Below are 11017 nucleotides of genomic sequence, written 5' to 3'. Positions count from 1 at the left end.
AAGTGGAATTTGTTTGTGTTTGGATATGAATTTGATGATTTGAAAGTGGAATTTGTTTGTGTTTGAGATATGAAAGTGTTGTAAAAATAAAATAAAATTCTAAATTTTTTTGTCCAAACGACTCAGCGATGTCGTCCCATTAAGTTCCCAAATGACCCAGCCATGTCACCCTATTAAGTTCCCAAATGACCTACTCAGATCGTTCCATGAAGAAACCAGAAAGCTCTGTCTCAAACGATACCCCCACATCATTTGGTTCAAAGTTCAAACGACCCATTTAGATCGTTTGGGATCTCAAACGACCCATTAAGACCGCTTGGTTTGAAGCCTAAACGACTTGACCATGTCGTTTGGGGTAAAATCAAATAATCAAATCAAATCAAATTACACTTGTTTGAAATTATATCAAAATATCATATCAACAACATTGAACAACTTAGTCGATCAAACGATTGCCGCCCATATCAACTTAGTCGATCATTCGATTGCCGCTCGAATCAACTTAGTCGATCACTCGATTTCCAAATAACATCAAAATCAAATAAAAACCCAAACATTATTTCCAAATAACATCAAAATAAAATCAAATTACACTTGTTCCAAATTACATCAAAATAACATGTCAGAATGAATTTATAAATAACATCAAAATAAAATCAAATTACACTCAAATTACATCAAAATATCATATTGACAACATTGAACAACTTAGTTGATAACATGTATTGTTGGGTCTTTAATGGACTCGTCTTCCCATATTAGATTAGGAATGTTCAATGCCATAAATTGCAATTACCTTGCTGTGAATGCCAAATTTCAACTTTCAGTAATATCATATTGAGCTCTAAGTCATTGGTGCATTACTGGAGGAACTAGACAATCTTCAACAAGTTCAAGATTGACAAAATAATTTCCACCAATATGTGTACTACCCAACTGATAATAGCCCAAAACTGTAGTTTCAACCCCTTAATAGTATTATATTTAGGCCAATTATGTTTATAATAAATAAGAGTTAGTAATATTTACGTGTTTTTGTATATTTCAGATCTTGGAATCAATTATGTGAAGAAATACGCCACTTTTGTAAGAGAAAGTAGTCAAATTGCTTGATAGAGAAATTATATGATTAAAGCCCAAGTTTCAAAGAGAAAAAGCCTTTTTAAAGCCTAGTCAAAGTTGAAAAGTCAAAGTCAACATGGGTAGAAAAAGAGCAGAAAAGTTAACATAACTTCCGTAGGTCGTATCTTTGGACTCAAACCTCAGAATTGGGCTTATTATATGTCAAAACAACCGGCTCGGAAAGAGCTATCTAATGGTCTAAGTCTTAACCCAACCAAAGTAGTAAAATTGGGCCAAAAGGGTGTTGCAGTAAATTTTCATAGAGAAACCCTTTTTAGACTTAAGTAATTAGGTTTTAAGCTTGATTTAGTGCCCCAAAACACAGCTCCAAAGCCCATGCACAAAATTGTAAACCTAACTCTCTCCTATATAAAGAGGATGAAGGCAAAACTCTATTATCTCTCCCTCCTATTAGTTAGAATAATATAGATCCCGCCCTCCCATTAGTTAGAATAATTTAGCTCTCTCTCTCCCCCTTTTATTTAGTTTAGTATAGTTTAAGTAATTAGGGTTTATAATTGTAACCTCCATAAAACCTCCATTAAAATGCCTTCAAGTTATTATTATTATTCAATTTAATTGCTTATCTTTTTATTATGTCTTCTTCTCATTCTTTTATTCATGATAGTCCCATGAATCAAATTTAAACTCCCATTAGAGGGAGTTTGAATGAAGTTTTGAGAGGACATGATTTGTTAGTATAGATTGTTGTTTAGGGTTTCAAGTTTAAGTTTTTCTTGACTTAGAGATAAGAAGAGTTTAACTTAAACTAGATAATAGTAAGTTTGCCATGAGAATGGAAACAAACTTTATCTCATGCTAATTAGTTTATGACTAGAGATAGTATAAAGTAATTAGGGTTCATTAGTCTTTATATTTTAACCTTGTATGAGAATATCTAGACTAGGATTTTCTATACAAATTTATGCTAGCATGTTAAGAAATTAAAAAGTGGATTTCAATATTTCTCTATGCTTTTCCATATTTTATTCAAGTCATATTCAATTGCTTTAATTAAATTAGTATAAGTTAAATTCATATATTTAGTTTCGTAGTATAAATTCACATCCATAAATATTGCTCTCACCATTGTTTCTTTGTGTTTGATTAGTTGAATTCGTTAAGTCTAGAGAGTTAAAAGTGGAATGATTTCGTACTATATATATTGCATGAATATATATGTGAGAGTAGGAAATAAATAATTGATAACGTAAGAATAAGTTAGAGAAATCTAGTAGTATTTTTACGATTTATCAAATGGCATCGCTGCCATCTTAAACTCACTCAAGACAAGAATTCAATTGGTTGAATCCAAGGGGCAATCCCCCTTTCTCTACCCACCCACCATTTTAATTTTTCATTATTGTTTCTCATATTTTCATTACTGCTGAAGCTTGATATTCACTGTTTTAAACTAAGAGCGCGCCCGCCCTTTCTTTTGCCTTGCACAGAGCGCGCCTGCGCTCCCTTAAGACTACGGACTCTCAGTGAAGAATACTGTGGTAAAGGTATTTTTAAATTTCCAAAAATTCTGAAATTTATTAGGCATAATCTTTAAGGTGTTGTTGATTTACTGGAATGTTTTTCAGATTTATCCCAGTTGTTTTACCTAGTGAACTATTACCATATTTACACTGCTGTATTTTAGCTTTCACACCGTATGTTTCTGGAAAAACAGATGAGTAGGGTTACTTAGACAGTTCCAAAAATTCTAAACTTTTTATAGGAGTATCTGTCATAAGTCAGGAGTTTGTAGTAAACATTTGAAGAGTTTTTTTATTTTCTTTGACCACCTAACTAGTGGATTGTTTCCAGTGTGTTTCTGCAGTTTTACAACATTTAATATCTGGAACAACAGCCAATACAGAGGGTTTGTAGAACTCCAATTGCTCTAAAAGTTTTACAAGAATACGCATGATCTGTCAGGGGTCTTCAGTAAAATTTTGGCAATTTTTGGCTCTGGGTTGGATTGGTTAACCATTCTGTTGCTTGTATTATGTCCGACATCTATTTTACAAACTTTGTAGGGCAGCAGAAAGACTTTCAAAACTTTGATTGTTCTGCCATTTTATAGGCTAGTTACTGGACGTCTTAGAAAACTACTGTAAAAATTTCAAATTTTTTGGAGCGTGTACGCGCCCTATTATACCTATATTTGAGCGCACACGCTCCCTGCTTTCCAGTAACCTTATTTTGCATTTTCTTTCTAGTTTCAGGGCCCAACCCATCAAAAAATCGCGCGAAAGCCTGTTTCTAAAAAAAAATTAACAGAGCGCGCACGCGCCCTTGTTACTTTATAATTGAGCGCACCCATGCCTTTTTAAAGAAAGCCCGATTTACATAGGTTAGTTACAATTCATATTTTCGTTGGAAATAATTGCGGGTTCAGTGTTCCAAGTTTCTACAGGATACTGCGATTTGTATTAAAGACACTATTCATAAGCGTAGCATGGAGACATTCAGTTTCTCCTCCTTTCACTTTTCGTTTCTTCTGGTAGAGGAGTTTAATTCTAGTATATCAGTATTTTGTTTGACTGTTGTTCGTGTTTTTTTCATATTGGACTTAGCCTTGCATTAGATTAAGGTCTGGTAAGAATAAACCATCTAACATTATATATCATAAACGTCAACGAACACACCTATCTAGAATATCACACACCACACCTGCAACAATGGCTAAAGAACCAGAGACTCCTCTCTCTGATTTTTACAAAGCCTAGATCGATGGACCTAAATCGTGCATCATTCTTGCAGACCCAGTGGGGGATTTTTGAATTCTCCCGAACATATTTAAATTGTTACTAGTTTTCCATAGTTTATACCATGAGAAACCTTATCAACACATGCGTAGGATAGAACAAGTTCTCACTACATTCTATCATCCTAGTGTAAGTCCGGATCAAGTTAAACTTAGGGTGTTTCCATTCACCCTAGCCGATAAGGCGGCGTCTTGGTTAACTGCCCAAACGCCAAACTCCGTAGACTTATGGGCTAAACTTGTTCAATTGTTCATGGAACAGTTTTACCCACCACTGAAGTCAGATGAAATGCTTCAAAAGATTCATTTCTTCCACCATAATCCTCATGAATCCTTTTTAGAGGCCTGGAATCGTTTCACTGATCTTCTCATTGAATGCCTGCACATAATCTTGCGAAAGACACACTTGTTCGTGCCTTCTTCAAGGGGCTTTCACATCATCATAAGGAGGTTCTAGATATCATGAATGGGGGTAGTTTTCTTAATAAAGGAGCCTTGGAGGCTTATAAATTATTAGAAGATCAATCTAAGAGAAACAACAATTAGGGAGGTAACGATGTCCCCCGCTTCACTCCTTCTTATTTTGAGGTTAAACCTGATCCCGAGCTTAGAACTCTTATTGATGCCCTCACTAAAAAGGTAGATGCCATCTCTGTTCAACAACAACCCACTTCAATCATGAACATAAACTCTACTCATTGTAATGTCTGTTTTAGTCTTGAACATTTCGACTTCTATTGTCTTCTTGTCTATGAACAACCACCACCACAGCCAGAAAATGTTTGCACTTTTAATAACAACCCTAACACACAATGGAGGCAAAACACTAATTATAATCCACAACAACAAGCTACACCTCTAGGTTTTAATAATCAAAACGTTAGGCCCACTACAAACTTCAACCAGTTTATTCCGCATCAAGGACAATGAAACTTAGGTGACCAGAACAGAGGTTTAGTGCCCATGACCCAGAACTATCAACATCCAGACATGAACACTCAACAAGACTTAATTCCAGTCAAACCATCTACAGACAAAGTAGTAGTGACCTTGTTGGAAAAACAAAGTCAAATTATGCAACAAAAATCTAACTTGATGAAAGATCAGCATGATCAAAACTCTAACATGCTACAACAAATGATGAAAATAATGCAGTCTTTGTGCCAAAAGGTTATTGACATGTCTTTTAACCAAATCAATAATCAAACAGGCATGCTTCCAGGTCAAGTAGTACCTAATCCTACATCAACAAACACCACCTTCGAAGTGAACAGTATTCACTGTAATGGTGATATAAACCAAAGGGACCTACAAACAGTCATTACCCTTTGTTCAGGTAAAGCAGCTTGATAACAAAGTAACTATGCCTGCAGATCACCTACAAACGAAAGCTGAAAATGAAACCATACCGAATACTGTCATAGAAACTGAAGACCCTACAACTGTAAAAGTTCCAGTCCAACCACAACCAAAAAGTACAACCTTACTAAATACCACCATAGAAATTGGTGATCCTACACCTGTAGAGGTTCCAATATGGACACCTAGACGAAAAATGGCTAAAGATAAAGCAAAGACTAATAATATTGTTGACTCTTATGCTAAATATAAAGAAAAACCATCGTATCCCCAAAGACTAGTTATGTCTAAAAAGGATGAGAATTTTGATGAGATTAGGGAAGTGTTTAAAAATCTGACTATAAACCTATATTTTCTAGATGTTATAAAAAGTCTACGTGGACACGCTAAGTTTCTAAAAGAGTTGTGCACCAAGAAGAGGAAAACCAACATACCCCTAGAAGCATTTTTAACTGAACAATATTCCTCTTTATCTGAACATAACGGAGTTGTTAAGTACAAGGACCCTGGTCGTCCTACTGTATAATGCACCTTAGGCGATACCTTCATAGCAACTGCTTTATTAGACCTGGGGGCGAGTGTTAACTTACTCCTATTTTATTTATATAAATAGCTAGGTCTCCATGACCTTTTTTTTTATTGGCAAGCCTGTTTTAAATGAGATCAGTAACTCTAGTTTTGATGCTGGTGTGGTTTGAGCCCCAGACCTCTGGTATCATCACCCAAAGGTTTTACCGACTTTGCTAGTCGACACCTTCTCCATGAACTTAAACCAACCAAAATGACTTTGCAATTAGCCGATCATTCTATTAAGTATCACAAAAGCATAGTTGAAAATATTCTCGTTAAAGTTCACAGCCGATTTCATTATTCTCGACACAGAAGTTGCTCATGATTCCATTCCCATTATTTTAGGGCGTCCTTTCTTGGCAACCGCCAATGCCCAAATTAATTGTCGGGATGGCCCAATGACTCTTTCCTTTGAAAATCTTTATGTGGAGGTTAACATGTTTAGACTAAAGCAGGGACAACTAGGTTTGCCTATAGAAGGAGAAGTAAAGTCCATTGTGAGTTTTGTATCTCACATTAGTACGGCCGACGCTTTCGTCCCCACACTAGTAGATACCCCTCTTATGGAAGAAGATAAAGATCACAATTTCGACTCTTTAGACGAGATTGATAACTTTCTCAAAGATGCATATAAATACCATAATTATATGGATGCGACCAAGCTAGATGAGGAATTCTATGAGTTTTTAAGAGTCTGTGATGATCCACCCTTTCAAGCACTACCTAGAGCACCACCCGACCACCATCCACCTGAGCTAATCCCTCATATAATCCAATCATTCTTCCCACCCTTTCCTTCTAATACTTATCCACATTTTAAGTATTTTCCACAACCATTCATTTTCTCACGATCATTCCTTTGGACACCCTTTCGTTCAAAAAAGAAGAGAGTACATGCTCGATTAGGTTATCGGTCCATCAGATCTCGCTCTCATTCCACTAAGTTGTGTCGTAAGAAGTCTTGGTACTTGATTCTGTTTGGAGGTGCATTCCATGTTAATTATTTATGGAAAAACCCACAACTTTTTCGATTGTTGATATATGGTAAAATCATTGTACATATATATTAGATAAAGTCTCAAGTATTTGACTTTAAAATACCCAAGTTTTTGTACAATACCACCTTTCTAGAGTATAGGCAACAAAATTTTTCAAACTTAAAAAGAGTTTTCAAATTTTGTTTGGGGGTGGCGTATTTGGGTATTTCATTTCAAATTATTTTGCCACCCTTTGCCTATCATGTTTACTCTAGTAGAATCCATGTTAGTTAGTACGTAACAATTTAATTGTGTTTCATGTTATCATATCATCTTTATAATATTTCTGTTATAAGTACTACCAAATTTTACCACATTTCTATGTAAATTCTTTCTTTATCTCTTTACACTTTGAGGACAAAGCGTTCGATTGTTTAGGGGTGAGATAGAAACATTTGCAAAAATTAGGCACTTTTAGGATTTTAAATTACGCACTTTTCTTTATAAAATGTTAAAAATCATAAAAATTAGTTAGTTACATATTTTAATTGTGTTATTGAATTATTTCATGAACCCCATTTTCCCAAATTGTTTGGGGGTGGTATATTTAATTTTAGCACATTGTACGTTCACGTATTAAAATTGCATGTATAAATATCGAAATATAGAATCCATAGTCCTTGTTGATTTTATTGGGATGCATAATGTAATTAGGTACCTTAATTTTGTGAAATTCACTATTTCACAGAATTTCGGAAGCTAATCCGATAGAAGCCACAATAGGCGCATGCTTGATTTGTGAACGTATGATATTATTTTATTTCTGTTAGAGACCGCTTATGTCTCAAACACTATTTATTATTTCGATCATGTTATCTCCATAACAGGTGGAACTCATATAGGAGTTGTGTATGTTTTTATTTATTTATATTAATATAGATTAACTTTCTTTTTTAGGTGCTCTCATTTACAAGCATGTTTCTATGGTACTCTCTATCATTTATTTTCATTCCATACTTTAGGGACAAAGCATGCATGATTCTGTTTGGAGGTGGTATAAAAATCACGTTGTAAATGTTTAAGCACATATTAGGTTGTATATTACGTATTATTTGTCCTATAAAAATTAGAAAAAAAAAATCAAAAATATAGTTTATGCTATGCACTTTGAGATAATGGTATTGTTCCCTTCTCCATAATGATATTAGTCTAGAAATCTTATGTAGTACTTGAATTAGGATTTAATTTTTGAAACTTAGATTAATATATAGGTAATAGTCATTGCATCTTTTCATGAACATTTTGCATGAGCATCTATGATTGTACTTGACAATATTTTTCTGAGACTTAGGTTAGAGTACTTAATACATATCCTGTGAGCATCTAGCCAAAAAGACCATATGAATTAATATCTAAGTGATGACACAAGGGAGAAGTCAATTCTGAGTAAAGAAATCACACATCCACTTGCTTGATCACCATACCATATCCTAATAAGCGAGAATTTATGCCATATTTGGATCGATATAGCCATAAATTCACACCTATATGAAATTTATTATCCGCTAGTCGCCCCACTGACACTACACCATAATAGGATATTTGCAATATGCACCTTTTTTTGATTTGCAACGCTTATTTAGCGTTAGTAAGTTTCCAACGTTAAATAAGCGTTGACAATGTTGTAAAACGTTGCTTTATTTGGGTGAATTTCCGGAATTAATTGCTAACGCTTAAAAAGCGTTGGAGAAGTGTTACAAACTTAAAAATTTTGCGAAACGAAAAAAATTGAAATATAAAACATAACTTTTTTTTTTCTCCTCTCTCTCTCACAATTATTATTTTCGTGACTCCTCAAAACCTAATTTTCAGATTCAGTAAACAGTCAATCAAAGAAAGAAGAAGAAGAAAACAAGGAGTTTGGAAGTCCGTTTTGACACAATCCATTTCTTACAGTTTGAGGTAATAATCTTTCATTTTCTTTCTAGTTTTTTTCATTCCTTTCTTAGACACACGGTCTATTTCATATACAAAAAACGTTTGTTCCCAGTTCCCACCTCATTTCTCTCACACTTCCACAAAACTAGTTCCCCATTAAAGGTAACTATTATTACTACTCATTTCTCTAGTAGAAAATTTTAATTTAAGATGGTTTTGGATTTATATATGTAATAATATTGGTGATCAAGAAGTAGAGTTTGTGACGATGATAATATTAATGATGAGAATGTGGTTATATGGAGAGAGATGAAAAGAGAGTTGTTGATTAAATCCTTTCATTTAGCCATCTAGTTATCTAAGCATTGACTTGAGATTTATTTATCTGTTATGTAGACGAGGTCATGGGGATAACTTTTTTTATCATAGGGAATAATAAAAAATAAAGAGTATGTGTTTATGTTTATAAGCATTGAGATTGACTTTGTACACTCTCAATGGTTACGTGTGTTGTCGATGACTAAGGGATGATATGCTTGAGTATGAGCATGTTCATGTCTCAAATTTCAAATGTTGTTATCGTCAATTAGTTGGGTGATAGCTTTGAACTTTTATATTTGTCTTGTGCAGTTTCAGTTTATGAGTATTGTATTGTGTATAGTCTATCTCTTTGGTTTCTCACTCGTGGTTTCAGTTTATATAAAAGTATTGAATTTGAGTAGTGGCATCATCCCTGGGCACTAGAAGAAGATTCTCAAATTTCCAATGATTCTTTGTTGCTTGTTCATTGCAACTGCCTCATGAATTGGGAATTTGCAATAATCATAAACATACTACTAGTAAGTTAAAGGTAATTTTTCAATGTCACCACTTCCTCTGTATGTTTCTAACTCCAGATATTATCCCGTCCCCTTATTGATAATAATGTCGGCAACTTTGTTCTTGTGCTACAATTACCATAGCTATATGCCCATATTGAAATCTGTATGCTTCTTGAGACTTAGGTAGTACTATTACACATTTCATTTTTTTCCTAGAACTGGCACATCTTTCCTGCACTACGTTTTCTTTCCTTTGTCCATATTTTAGTATGCATGCCCAAGAAATAGAGGATAAAACCGTGTTTCTACACTTCCGGTTATGCACATTAGTGTAATTTGGTTATCTAATCCTAAGTTATTACATAAAAGCGACTACTCTGTTAAAGACTACTATGCCAAAAGCTTGATCATTTGCTTTCGGGGAGGTATCAATGTATATGAAATAGACCGTGTGTCTAATATGTGTTAAGTCATTCCTAAAACACCCTTGGGGTCGCGAACCTATAAGGCCGTACCATTCCTAAAATACACTGGTTATATTCATATATTCTACATATATCTTGGGCATTCTTGGTTCAGTCTCTAGTAAAAGTCATGATTAGAAGTAATTCATAATTTTTTGAGATGAGTATACAGCAGAAGAGAGGGAAGGCGGAGAAGGGGTCGGATGTCACCGCGGAGAAGGTGGTTGTTGCTGTTAAGGCCTCTATGAAGGAGATTCCGAGAATTGCTTTGGTTTGGGCTTTGACTCATGTTGTTCAACCTGGGGATTGTATTCAACTGTTGAGAACAGAGTAACTGGAAATCCGAACTGGGTAAAACTAGCCAACTGCTAGTATTCTCTATTCTCTGTACAAACTCAACTGTTGAACAAGCTTTACGTATAGCAGTTGCAATCGCGAAGGTTCGATGAAATTAATAAATTGCTTTTATTAGACGCGGCGTTGGTTATTGTTTTTGGTCTGTGTTCAATAAAAAACTTGGGTGTGATTATAGTGTGAGTGAGAGAGAATGAGAGAGGAGTTTTCGGGTTTGGGTTTATTGCGGAGAGGAACATCTTCTTTTCTTTGTTGTTATTAAAACTGTTTTATTTGTTTTTCGATCAACTTGAAAACTGTGGAGTGATGAAATTATTATGAAAAGACTCGACAGGTTGCATTGTACCGGTCCAGTTCTTTCGAGTCTCCCAGAGTCCCAGTTCACGAACCAATATACGTAAGCCACGTTGCCTAGATAACTTGTTGGTTGACGATACACACGACTGGTTACTCATTTATTACTTGGTACTTTCGGGCACCTTCCGTTCGTAATGAAGCGGACCCTAAAAAAAAATTTATTACAGCCATATCGAGTTTTTAACTATGAAGGAGATTCCGAGAACTACTTTGGTTTGGGCTTTGACTCATGTTGTTCAACCTCGGGATTGTATTACATTGCTTGTGGTGGTTCCAGCTATCAGTTTAGGTAATTTT

At 34.8% G+C, this 11017-nt stretch overlaps 1 long non-coding RNA gene across 1 annotated transcript; it reads left to right on the top strand.

Moving 5' to 3' along the window:
- The first annotated feature begins 9367 nt into the window (after positions 1 to 9367).
- LOC147509448 (uncharacterized) lies at positions 9368 to 10729 on the top strand. Its single transcript, XR_015216558.1, has 2 exons — positions 9368 to 9574; positions 10689 to 10729. It is a non-coding gene; the product is annotated as an uncharacterized LOC147509448 (long non-coding RNA).
- Positions 10730 to 11017: the final 288 nt, after the last annotated feature.

Source organism: Coptis chinensis, chromosome 3 (genome assembly GCF_015680905.1).
Source record: "Coptis chinensis isolate HL-2020 chromosome 3, ASM1568090v1, whole genome shotgun sequence".
In the NCBI taxonomy this organism is placed as follows: Eukaryota; Viridiplantae; Streptophyta; class Magnoliopsida; order Ranunculales; family Ranunculaceae; genus Coptis; species Coptis chinensis.
Note: the sequence above shows the minus strand (reverse complement) of the source record. Positions and strands in the feature narration are given on the sequence as shown.